Raw genomic sequence first — 14597 nt, 5'->3', positions numbered from 1 at the left:
AATACTTATATAGCATAAAAATCATAATGACATATATCATAATCATGATTATAGGTTTGAAACCATAGAGTAGCTCATTTTTATAACATACTTATAATGTGAGAATTGTCCTTTCATCATTACAATCATATTTGCATAATTCATATTATTAGGTCTTAGGTCACCACATAAGTCCCTAAGTCACATTACTTCATACTTCACATGAAAATCATCATTCGAAACATACTTATAGTCCATGATCATAATTGAAATACATAATCATAATTCATACTTGAAAATTCATGATCATAGCTTATACTTGAAATTAGGGTAAGACATGAATGCATGATCAATTGACTTGAAATTCATGAAATTGACTTGAAAACATACATGATCATAAACTTTCTTTCAGTCCATACATAATTAATAAAGATAATATCATTTGAAAGTAAAATTGAAAATACTTATATTTTACATCATGAACACTAGTAATCAAAATAGGAGTATTCATGGAAAATCTCTTCAATTTAATGCAATAACCATCAATTTATATCAAAATAGACTCATAATTATAATTTGAATCAAAATTCATGCAATAGGAGTAGAGTTCATAAAACCCATAAAATACCATACTTTAATTCTAGAAGACTTGAGAAATTGAATGGCTTCATGGATGAAAGGATCCATGAATTAATACCCACATACCTTAAATGAGAACACCAATTAATTTGGAAGATCTTCAGAGTTTTGATGGAGAGCTTGAGTGAATTTACTTGAAGTCTTCAATGGAGTCCTTGAGAGTTTTTTATAGAGAGAGAAATTTATGAGTAGGTGAATTGCAGAAGAATGACTAGAATTAGAGGTTTAGGTTTATTTATAGAGTTGAATTAGGTCCTAAAAACGTCTAGGTTCATTAGCTAATAACTTGGAAAAAGTCTAAAATGCCCTTACTAAAAACTAATTTCAACCATGAAAAATCATCGCCAGGTCCACGACGCGGAGATGAGCAAGTACGTGATGCAGACTTGTCGCGCACCTTACTGTTTTGCTCAATTCCTTCAAAAATCTATCTTTCGATATACGGGTCCTAAAAATCCACCGAAACTACTTTCCCGTAGGTTTTGACCCCGTGATCGATATTCCAAACTCGTATTTTCCAAAAAGATTAAGGATGATGCATTACTTGAGCAGCCTATTTCCAAGGCATTCTTAAGGCACTTATGAGCATTTTGAGGGATGTTACAATATTTCCCCCTTGGGAACATTCATCCTTGAATGAGATTCAACTAATATGAGAAGGAAATGAAAAAAGAACTAATGACCCAACATGAACTTAAGGACACTTCGATAAATGCATAGAACATGTAAACTTCATACTTAACATAAAACATAGTCTTTGAGAAAATCATTTTCATTAATTATGCATGCATATGAATGACATAAAGAACTGAAACGTAGGAGTTTAATCGATTTGATCATGAGGAACTTAGTACCTTTAGGCTTGAGTGTAAGAAAAAAGATACATATAATGCTTCATCATGTCTGATTCCGCTTCCCACTTAGCACTCTCTACTTGTTGATTCCTCCATAACACTTTGACGGATGCAACATCTTTATTTCTTAACCTCTTCACTTGCCGGTCTAAAATTTCAATCGGAACCTCCTCATAGATCAAATTCTCTTCAATAATTACATTCTCCATTGGCATAATAGAATTTAGATCACCCACAAACTTCCTTAACAATGACACATAAAATACTGGATGAACCAAATCCAACTCAAGTGGAAAGTCTAACTCATATGCTACTTTGTCAATGCGCTTCAATATCTTATAGGGTCCTATATATCTAGGGCTCAACTTCCCTTTTTTACCAAACTGCATTACCCCTTTCATAGGTGAAATCTTCAAATACACCATATCATTCACATCAAATTCAAGCTCTCTCTTCCTAGTATCCAAATAGGACTTCTGACGACTTTGAGCCATTTCAATCTTTCTCTTATGAGACTTACTTTCTCCATTGCATCAATTACCAAATCTTGACCAATCAATTCCATCTCAACTACTTCAAACCACCCCACTGGAGACCTACATCTTCTCCCGTACAAGGCTTTAAAAGGAGCCATTCTGATGCTAGAGTGATAACTATTATTGTAGGCAAACTCAAATAATGGAAAATGGTCATCCCAAATTCCTCTAAGATCAATCACACATGCCCTTAATATATCCTCTAAGGTTTGAATTGTTCTTTCGGCTTGTCTATCGGTTTGAGGATGGAAATCGGTACTTAGCTTGACTTTAGTACCAAGACCTTTCTGAAATGACTTCCAAAAATATGAACTAAATTGAGTACCTTTATCTAATATAATAGACAAAGGAACACCATGAAGTTTCACAAGTTCATGAATGTACAACTTAGCATAGTCTTCGGCACCACAAGAAGTCTTGATCGGTAGAAAATATACTGATTTGGTCATTCGGTCCCCAATGACCCAAATAGAATCATGTTGTCTTCTAATACGAGGCAAACCCATGACAAAGTCTATATTCACATCTTCCCACTTCCATGTAGGAATTTCGATTTCTTGAGCTTGACCACCTGGCCTTTGATTCTCAATTTTCACTTGTTGACAATTAGGACACATCCACAAACTCCGCTATGTCCTTCTTCATGCCATTCCAGCAATATACTTCTGTAACATCCCCTAAAAATGTTGTATACGATATTTCAATTCTTGCCTAAAAATAATACAACCTTTGTATTTTGGGCATAACCTTTTATAGGATTGTCCAAATTGGGTGATTAAAATTTCTGAGTAACCACAAGATCATTACCTACAACTTTTTTTAGACCATAATTTACGTTTTGGAGGTTAAGTAGGTAAAATAAATTAATTATTGTAAAACAGTGTGTTGTGATGAAAGGGAGTATTTGTAGAAGCAAATTCATATCTCACTGTAGGATGCTCCAAATTGGTTGATTCTTAAAAGACATGAAACTAGACTTCTATATCTACATTTTTTATGAAGATACCAAATCCTAATAAGAAATTTATCTTATTTAAAAGAAGCTCTGAAAAGGAGTATTCTGTCAAAGATAACTCATTTCACCTACCATTGAAAGATCTAGATACATTTGACAACACTCATGACATAAATTGTCCTCCAATTAACATCATCCATGACATCATAATTTTCTATTAAATTTTCAGATTTTTCTTTATAATTATTTTATTTATTGTTAGGTCCCTCTTTCCCACCTATAAATACCCACCTTCTTTCCTCATTTTATTCATCAAGCTTTCTCAAGCAAGTCTTCTCTGTATACACTTCTTTACACATTCTTAAATATAGTTTTAGTTCTTAGTAGTGAAGAAATACTATTTCGGTGATTCATATACTCCGGGTAGTACACAAAACGTTCTGGCGAGGAGAAAAGCTAGGACTTAAGAGTGTTCATTAAGTCTTTCAATTCCAACTAAAGTTTCGGATTCCAGGTATGTAAGGCTTCAATGAGAGTATTCCTTCCACTCTCATGTCTAAATTATTTTTATTATATGATAAATTATATTTACTTTCTTTAAATTTTACTCTAAGTTACATGGGTGTTTATTCATGGGTTCTTCCACCTATGTAGTCCAAAAAAACTCTTTCAATTAAGTCTCTTGATTTCAAGTAATATTTTCTTATTGTAATTTTTATTTTTACTTAATAGTATGAATCATGGTTAAACTAATGATTATTGATCTATTTTGATGCAACATAATTTAATATGTATGAATTGATATTTTGCAAGTAATTCCTCTATTTATCTATTTAAAGGTTCTTGAAATTAATGATGAGTTGTTTAAAATATGATTTTTAATTAATGGATTTAAAAGTATTTATGTATATTTATTTATATACATATTTGCAAGTTGAAGTGATTTGAACCCACCTAGTTTTACTATGTTTTTAATAAAGTTCGACTTGAAAGCTTTGACTCCAAATGAATGTTTATGAAAGCAATATCTATGATAAAAATGGAGTCTTATAAAATGAAATAATGATGAAATGATATGAATGCTGGATTTTTTATGCAATAAGGACAATTCTTGCATATTTGAATTATCAAATATTTTAATGAGCTATTCTATCGAATATGATGTTTGAATTCTTAAGTTATATGCTATGAATATTTTGAAGTATTAAACTATTCTGTTGGATTGACTTAGCATCGAATGGGGCATTGAGGTGGGATTCGGTAACAGAATCCTAGTAGCAACTCCTTGTCTCAATAACTATGTGCCAACATAGGAGCCCTTGTAGGCTTATGCTAATGGATCCATATATAGCCCTTAAAGTTAAAGTTAACGAAATGAATGAGTTGACAGAGTTCTACCTGGTAAGTAGTCTCCCCAGCCAATGTACGGGGTTATGTTGAATTCCATATAATAGCTCGCATGGTCTTAAATGTCGGTTATGATTATTTTCCCATAAAATAATTATTTTAAAGGATATCTATATGATTTATTATGCATGCATTACATTATGTTCCATATTACATAAATGTTATAATGTTTACTCAATGTTCATGCATCCTTACATACTTAGTACATTCAAAGTACTAGCGCATACTCTTTTGCCTACATGATATCACCATGTAGGGACCAGTGCTCTTTCTCGTTCTCCTCCACGTGGCTAGTTGAGATTTCGTTGAAGACTACTTTTGGTGAGTTTCCATGTTCCGAGAACAATACTCTTTTATCTTTCTAGCTTATGATATGGTAAGATATTTTACTATGGCATTTCTTCTATTATGATTTAGGGTAAGCTAGGGACTTGTCTTAGACCCGTTAAATCTAATAGTTAGAGATATTGTTGGACATATATAAGTTGAAGATTTACTATTATGATTTTTGCTTGTTTATTTATCATCATTACCTATGAAAGGCTAAAAGAAGGCTAAGAGGCTTGTTTGAGGTACTTTCGAGTTCCTCATTCGCCATTTCACGTCTAAGCCCTAGGCTTGGGTCATGAAAAACTTGGCATTAGAGCCCGAGGTTTTGAATGTTCCTTGGAGTCCAACATACCGCATTAAATAGGGTGTTGTTCATGGTTGTGAAGCACGCCACAATTATAAAAAGGAGACTATGAGACATTTAGGAAAATTTTCACTTCTTTCAAATTTATGTCGTGCCTTAGAGTATCCTAATCTTTCCTTTAACTAATGACCCATTTTGTGTTCTCTAGATAATGACTCGAGGAGGAGCACCTCGAAGAGCAAGGGTTGACGATGAGGACCAAACTCCTCCGATTCCTAATGCCTAACATCATGAGGTCGGGGTAACCCATGCCGAGTTTCGCAGTGTTATTACTTTGTTAGCTCAAGTTGTAGCTAACCAAGGGAATCTAGGTGTTCCTCCTCGCCAAATGCAAAATCCAACCTCTAGGATTTGGGATTTCCAAAGGATGCATCCGCCCGAGTTTGATGGTTCTAAACTAGATGAGGACCCTATGGAGTTCATTAATGAGATGTATCGGATTATGGCTATCATGGGTGTGCCACCAAATGAGAAGTCCGAGCTAGTGGCCTATCAACTCAAAGGTATAGTTCGAGTGTGGTATGAACAATGGGTTGTTGAGAGGGATGAAGACATAGGGTCGATAGGATGAGAAGAGTTCAAAGGTGCCTTCCTAGACCGCTTCTTCCCATTGGAGCTAAGGGAGGCCAAAATCCAAGAGTTCATCAACCTACGTCAAGAGAGTATGAGCGTGAGTGAGTATGCTCTCAAATTCACTAAGTTGTCCAAGTATGCTCCCTTTATGGTCTCCGATCTAAGAGCTAGGATGAGCAAGTTTATTTCTGGTGTCTCAAGCTTGGTATCCAAGGAGTGCAAAATGGCCATGTTGGTCAAGGAGATGGATATCTCTAGGTTAATGACTTACGCAGAACAAATTGAAGAAGAGAAGCTTAGAAAGAGATCAAGGGGGTTCAAAAAGGCTAGAGTAGATTGTGGAGGGTTTAACCCTCAAAGGTCCGATTATGGTAACAATGGAAAAGGCCAAGATGGGCAATGATTTGTGGGACAAGGTTCCACTAATACACCTCCTTCAAGGTTCAACAAGGACAAGAGTGGTAAACCAATGATTCCAAGAGAGAATATTGCTACTCAGACTTTCCCCGCTTACAAGAAGTATGGAAGGACTCACAAAGGGGAATGCTTAGCTGGCTCCAATGCATGCTTTAAGTTAGGCAAGCCGGGCCACCATGCTAAGGATTGTAGAGATGGTGGTGGTAGGACTCAAGGCCAAATTGCTCTTGGTCAACATGTCTAAGGAGGTGTCCAACGCACCAACCACTTTTACGCCTTGCATGGGAGACAAGAGGTTGAGGATGCACCCAATATCATTACCAGTATGTTAAAGGTCTTTTCTTTTGATGTGTATGCACTATTAGATCTGGGTGCAAATTTATCTTTTGTTACTTCATTCCTTGCTAATAGATTTGATATTTTACCTGAAATGTTATTAGAGCCCTATTTGGTAGCTACCCGCGTTGGTAAGTCAGTTATTGCTAGAAAGGTCTATAGGGGTTGCCTTGTGTCTATCTTGCACAAAGTTATTCTTTGTGATCTCGTTGAACTTGACATGATAGATTTCGATGTCATTCTTGGTATGGATTGGTTACATACATCTTATGCTTCCATAGATTGTAGGACTCATCGAGTCAAGTTATGATTTCCAAATGAGGCTATTATTGAATAGGAGGGTTGTGATTCGTTGGTGAATGGTAAGTTTATTTCTTATCTTAAGGACATGAAAAATGATTTCTAAGGGTTGTATTTACCACATTGTGAGGGTTAGGGATGTCAACTCCAAAAGTCCTCCTCTTGAGTCGGTTCCTATAGTCAATGAATTTCCCAATGTCTTTCCCAATGACCTTCCCGATGTCCCTCCCAAAAGGGAAGTTGATTTTGGTATCGATCTCCTCCCCGATACCCAACCTATCTCTATTCCTCCTTACTGTATGGCCCCAGCAGAATTGAAAAAGTTGAAGGAATAATTAAAAGACTTGTTAGAGAAGGGGTTCATAAGACCAAGTATTTCGCCATGGGGTGTTCCCGTGTTATTTGTGAGAAAGAAGGATGGGTCATTTCGAATATGCATAGACTACCGGCAATTAAATATGATGACCATTAAGAACAAGTACCCACTCCTTAGAATAGATGACTTGTTTGATCAACTGCAAGGGGCAAGTCACTTCTCAAAGATCGACCTTCGGTCCAGCTATCACCAACTTTGGGTGAGGGAGTGTGACATTTCCAAAATAGCCTTACGAACAAGGTATGGTCACTTTGAGTTTGTGGTGATGAGTTTTGGGTTGACGAATGCACCGGCAGTGTTCATGGACTTGATGAAAAGGGTGTTCAAACCTTACCTTGATACCTTTGTGGTGGTATTCATCAATGATAGTTTGATTTCCTCTCGGGGTGAGGAAGAACATAAATATCACTTGAGAGTTGTGCTTCAAAGGTTGAGGGATAGACAATTATTTGCAAAATTTATTAAGTGTGATTTTTGGTTAAAGGAGGTGGCATTTTTTGGTCACGTAGTGTCTGGTGATGGGATCAAGGTTGACCCTAAGAAAATAGAGGCAGTCAAAAATTGGCCTAGACCGTTATCTCCTTCAGACATTAGGAGCTTTTTAGGTCAAGCAGGGAACTATAGAAGGTTCGTCAAAGGTTTTTCTTCCATCTCATTTCCTATGACAAAATTGACCCAAAAGAAATCCAAATTCATATGGACAGATGAGTGTGAGAAGAGTTTCCAGACCTTAAAAGATCAACTTACCTCTGCTCCTATTTTGACTCTCCTAGAAGGTCTAGAAGGGTTTGTAATTTATTGTGATGTTTCAAAAATTGGTTTAGGTTGTGTCTTAATGCAAAAGGTCAAGGTCATAACCTATGCTTCTAGGCAATTAAAGGTGTATGAGCGTAACTACCTTACCCATGACCTAGAATTGGCGGCTGTTGTTTTTGCTTTGAAGATTTGGAGGCATTACCTCTATGGGGTGCATGTGGATGTATTTACTGATCATAAAAGTCTTCAATATGTGTTCACCCAAAACGACCTTAATCTAAGGTAAAGAAGGTGGCTAGAACTCCTTAAGGACTATGACATGAGTGTGTACTATCATCCTGGTAAAGCCAATATGGTTGCTGATGCACTTAGTAGAGTGTCTATGGGGAGTGTGGCCTATGTGGATGAAAGGAAGAGGGAGTTGGTGAAAGATGTTCACTGGTTGGCTAGATTAGGGGTGAAGTTATGTGGAACTAATGATGGTGGTATGGTTGTTCAAAATAGGTCCGAATCCTCTTTGGTGGTGGATGTTAAATCAAAGCAAGATCTTGACTCGAAGTTTATCGAGTTAAAGAAGTTGGTAAAGGAAAAAAAGATAGAGGTCTTTTCCCAAAGGGGAGATGAGGTGCTATACTACCAAGGTCGGATATGTGTTCCAGATGTTGATGGCCTAAGAAGTTTGATCTTGATGGAGGCTCATAATTCTACATACTCCATTCATCCCGATTCAACACAAATATACTGAGACTTAAAGGAGTTGTATTGGTGGGGTGGCATGAAGAAGGACATAGCAAGGTTTGTGTCCGAATGTACGAATTGCCAACAAGTGAAGGCCAAACATTAAAGGCCGGGTGACCTATCCTAAGACATTGAAATTCCAACTTGGAAGTGGGAAGATATCAATATGGATTTTGTAGTGGGTTTGCCTCATACCCGGAAGTTTCATGACTCGATTTGGGTAATTATTGATAGAATGACAAAGTTAGCTCACTTCTTATCGGTTAAAACTTCCTATAGTGCCGAAGACTATGCCAAGTTGTATATTAGGGAGTTGGTGAGGTTGCATGGTGTGCCGTTATCCATTATTTCGGATCGTGGTATCCAATTCACTTCTCACTTCTGGAGATTATTTCAAAAAGGCCTTGGTACTAAGGTAAAGTTAAGCACAACATTCCATCCTCAAACGGATAGGCAAGCTGAAAGGACGATTCAAACACTAGAGGATATGTTAAGGGCTTGTGTGTTGGAGTTTAAAGGAAATTAGGATGATCATCTACCGCTTATTGAGTTTGCCTATAATAATATTTATCACTCAAGTATTGAGATGGCGCCGTTTGAGGCTTTGTATGGGAGACAATGTAGATCACCGGTTGGTTGGTTCAAAGTAGGCGAGATGACCTTGTTGGTCCCCAATTTTGTACTTGATGCTTTAGAGAAGGTGAAGATCATTAGAGAAAGGTTGAAAATGGCTCAAAGTCATCAAAAGTCCTATTTTGACACTAGAAGAAGGGATCTTGAGTTTAATGTGGACGATTGGGTATATCTGATGGTTTCACCCATGAAAGGTGTGGTTCGATTTGGTCAGAAAGGGAAATTGAGCCCTAGGTATGTAGGGCCTTATAGAATCGTGAGACGTATTGGTATGGTTGCAAATGAGTTGGAATTACCATTGGAAATGAACATGGTTCATCCGGTGTTTCACGTGTCTATATTGAAAAAAAGTGTGGGTGATCCTAATTCCATTATACCTATGGGAATAGTGAATATTGAAGAAAACTTAACCTATGAAGAAGTTCCTATGGAAATTTTGGACCGACAAGTTAAGAGATTGAGGAACAAAGAAGTTGCATCTGTTAAAGTACTTTGGAGGAATCAACAAATAGAAAGTGCAACATGGGAAGCGGAAGCGGATATGGTTAAGATATACCCTCATCTTTTCCTCTCTACCTAAACCTAAGGTATTAAGTTTTCCTTGCTCAATTACTTGAAATCTTTGTATCTCAACTTTTCTTGTCATATGCTTGCAAAATTATAAAATATGTTTTTAACGATGTTTTAAATTACACTATTGCATTAATGATGGGTTGCTGGTTTATACTCTACTCTACTCAAGCTAAGTCTTTCCTCATTTGAGGATGAATGTTCCCAAGGGGGAGATAATGTAACATCTCCTAAAAACGTTATATACGATGTTTCAATTCTCTCCTAAAAATGATACAACCTCTGTATTTTGGGCATAACCTTTTGTAGGATTGTCCAAATTGTGTGATTCAAATTACTGAGTAACCACAAGATCATTACCTACAACCTTTTTGAAGACCATAATTTAAGTTTCGGAGGTTAAGTAGGTCAAATAAATTAATTATTGTAAGACAGTGTGCTTTGATGAAATAGAGTATTTGTAGAAGCAAATTCATATCTCACTGTACGATGCTCCAAATTGGTTGATTCTCAAACGACATGAAACTCGACTTCTATATCTACATTTCTTATGAAGACACCAAATCGTAATAAGGAATTTATCTTATTTAAAAGCAGCTCTGAAAAGGAGTATTCTGTCAAAGATAACTCATTTCACCTATCATGGAAAGATCTAGATACATTTGACATCACTCATGACATAAATTGTCCTCCAATTAACATCATCCATGACATCATAATTTTCTATTAAATTTTCAAATTTTGCTTTATAATTATTTTATTTATTGTTAGGTCTCTCTTTCCCACCTATAAATACCCACCTTCTTTCCTCATTTTATTAATCAAGCTTTCTCAAGCAAGTCTTCTCTCTATACACTTCTTTACACATTCTTAAGTATAGTTTTAGTTCTTAGTAGTGAAGAAACACTATTTTGGTGATTCATATACACCGGGTAGTACACAAAATATTCCGGCGAGGAGAAAAGCTAGGACTCAAGAGTGTTCATTAAGTCTTTCGGTTCAACTAAAGCTTCGGATTGCAGGTATGTAAAGCTTCAATGAGAGTGTTTCTTCCACTCTCATGTCTAAATTATTTTGATTATATGATAAATTATATTTTTTTTTTAAGCTTTACTCTAAGTTATATGGGTGTTTATTCATGGTTTGTTCCACCCATGTAGTCCAAAAAACCTCTTTCAATTAAGTCTTTTGATTTCAAGCAATATTTTCTTATGGTAATTTTTATTTTTACTTAATAGTATTAATCATGGTTAAATTAATGATTATTGGTCTATTTTGATGCAATATAATTTAATATGTATGAATTGATATTTTGCAAGTAATTCCTCTATTTATCTATTTAAAGTTTCTTGAAATTAATGATGGGTTGTTTAATGCATGATTTTTAATTAATGGATTTCAAAGTATTTATGTATATTTATTTACATATATATTTTCAAGTTGAAGTGATTTGAACCCACTTAATTTTACTATATTTTTAATAAAGTTCGACTTGAAAGTTTTGACTCCAAATGAATGTTTATGAAAGCAATATTTATGATAAAAAGAGAGTCTTATGAAATGAAAGAATGATGAAATGATATGAATACTGGATTCTTTATGCAATAAGGATAATGCTTGCATATTTGAATTATCAAATGTTTTAATGAGCTATTCTACCGAATATGATGTTTGAATTCTCAAGTTATATGCTATGAATATTTTGAAGTATTAAACAATTCTATGGGATTGACTTAGCACCGAATGGGGCATTGAGGTGGGATTCGGTAAGAGAATCCTAGTAGCAACCCCTTGTCTCAGTAACTATGTACCAACATAGGATCCCTTATAGGCTTAGGCTAATGGATCCATAAATAGCCCTTAAAGTTAAAGTTAAAGAAATGAATGAAGTTGACGGAGTTCTTCCTGGTAAGTAGTCTCCCCGGCCAACGTAGGGGGTTATGTTTAATTCCATGTAATAGCTCGCATGGTCTTAAATATCGGTTATGGTTATTTTTCCATAAAATAAATGTTTTAAAGGATATCTATATGATTTATTATGCATGCATTACATTATGTTCCATATTACATAAATGTTATAATGTTTCCTCAATGTTCATGCCTCCTTACATACTTAGTACATTCAAAGTACTAAGGCATACTCTTTTACCTACATGATATCACCATGTAGGGACCAGTGCTCCTCCTTGTTCTCCTCCATGTGGCTAGTTGAGATTTCGTTGAAGACTACTTTTGGTGAGTTTCCATATTCTGAGAACAATACTCCTTTATCTTTCTAGCTTATGATATGTTAAGATATTTTACTATGACATTTCTTCTATTATGATTGAGGGTGAGCTAGGGACTTGTCTTAGCCCCATTAAATCTAATAGTTAGAGGTATTGTTAGACATATGTAAGTTGAAGATTTACTATTATGATTTTTGCTTGTTTATTTATCATCATTACCTATGAAACGCTAAAAGAATGCTAAGAGGCTTGTTTGAGGTACTTTTGGGTTCCTCATTCGCCATGTCACGTCTAGGCCCTAGGCTTGCGTCGTGACAAACTTAGTATCAGAGCCCGAGGTTTTGAATGTTCCTTGGAGTCTAACATACCACATCGAATAGGGTGTTGTTCATGGTTGTGAAGCGCGCCACAATTATAAAGAAGAGACTATGAGGCATTTAGGAAAATTTTCACTTCTTTCAAATTTATGTCGTGCCTTAGAGTGTCCTAATTATTTCTTTAACTAATGACCCATTTTGTGTTCTCTAGATAATGACTCGAGGAAGAGCACCTAGAAGAGCAAGGGTTGACGATGAGGACCAAATTCCTTCGATTCCTAATGCCTAACATCATGAGGTCGGGGTAACCCATGCCGAGTTTCGCAGTGTTATTACTTTGTTAGCTCAAGTTGTAGCTAACCAAGGGAATCTAGGTGTTCCTCCTCCCCAAATGCAAAATCCAGCCTCTAGGATTTGGGATTTCCAAAGGATGCATCCACCCGAGTTTGATGGTTTTAAACTAGATGAGGACCCTATGGAATTCATTAATGAGGTGTATTGGATTATGGCTATCATGGGTGTGCCACCAAATGAGAAGGCCGAGCTAGTGGCCTATCAACTCAAAGGTATGGCTCGAGTGTGGTATGAACAATGGGTTGTTGAGAGGGATGAAGAAATAGGGTCGATAGGATGGGAAGAGTTCAAAGGTGCCTTCCTAGACCGCTTCTTCCCATTGGAGCTAAGGGAGGCCAAAATCTAAGAGTTCATCAACCTCCGTCAAGGGAGTATGAGCGTGAGTGAGTATGCTCTCAAATTCACTAAGTTGTCCAAGTATGCTCCCTTCATGGTCTCCGATCCAAGAGCTAGGATGAGCAAGTTTATTTCTGGTGTCTCAAGCTTGGTATCCAAGGAGTGCAAAATGGCCATGTTGGTCAAGGAGATAGATATCTCTAGGTTAATGACTTACGTAGAACAAATTGAAGAAGAGAAGCTTAGAGAGAGATCAAGGAGGTTCAAAAAGGCTAGAGTAGATTGTGGAGGGTTTAACCCTCAAAGGTCCGATTATGATAACAATGGAAAAGGCCAAGATGGGCAATGATTTGTGGGACAAGGTTCCACCAATACACCTCCTTCAAGGTTCATCAAGGACAAGAGTGGTAAACCAATGATTCTAAGAGAGAATATTGCTACTCAGACTTTCCCCGCTTACAAGAAGTATGGAAGGACTCACAAAGAGGAATGCTTAGCTGGCTCCAATGCATGCTTTAAGTGTGGCAAGCCGGGCCACCATGCTAAGGATTGTAGAGATGGTGGTGGTAGGACTCAAGGCCAAATTGCTCTTGGTCAACATGTCTAAGGAGGTGTCCAACGCACCAACCACTTTTATGCCTTGCATGGAAGACAAGAGGTTGAGGATGCACCCAATGTCATTACCAGTATATTAAAAGTCTTTTCTTTTGATGTGTATGCACTATTAGATTCAGGTGCAAATTTATCTTTTGTTACTTCATTCTTTGCTAATAGATTTGATATTTTACCTGAAATGTTATTAGAGCCCTATTTGGTATCTACCCGCGTTGGTGAGTCAGTTATTGCTAAAAAGGTCTATAGGGGTTGTCTTGTGTCTATCTTACACAAAGTTATTCCTTGTGATCTCGTTGAACTTGACATGATAGATTTCGATGTCATTCTTGAGATGGATTGGTTACATGCATCTTATGCTTCCATAGATTGTAGGACTCATCGAGTCAAGTTATAATTTCCAAATGAGCCTATTATTGAATAGGAGGGTTGTGATTTGGTGGTGAATGGTAAGTTTATTTCTTATCTTAAGGACATGAAAAATGATTTCTAAGGGTTGTATTTACCACATTGTGAGGGTTAGGGATGTCAACTCCAAAAGTCCTCCTCTTGAGTCGGTTCCTATAGTCAATGAATTTCCCAATGTCTTTCCCAATGACCTTCCCGATGTCCCTCCCAAAAGGGAAGTTGATTTTGGTATCGATCTCCTCCCCGATACCCAACCTATCTCTATTCCTCCTTACTGTATGGCCCCAGCAGAATTGAAAAAGTTGAAGGAATAATTAAAAGACTTGTTAGAGAAGGGGTTCATAAGACCAAGTATTTCGCCATGGGGTGTTCCCGTGTTATTTGTGAGAAAGAAGGATGGGTCATTTCGAATATGCATAGACTACCGGCAATTAAATATGATGACCATTAAGAACAAGTACCCACTCCTTAGAATAGATGACTTGTTTGATCAACTGCAAGGGGCAAGTCACTTCTCAAAGATCGACCTTCGGTCCAGCTATCACCAACTTTGGGTGAGGGAGTGTGACATTCCCAAAA

Source organism: Solanum dulcamara, chromosome 6 (genome assembly GCF_947179165.1).
Source record: "Solanum dulcamara chromosome 6, daSolDulc1.2, whole genome shotgun sequence".
Classification (NCBI taxonomy): Eukaryota; Viridiplantae; Streptophyta; class Magnoliopsida; order Solanales; family Solanaceae; genus Solanum; species Solanum dulcamara.
This window is presented reverse-complemented; position numbering follows the sequence as displayed.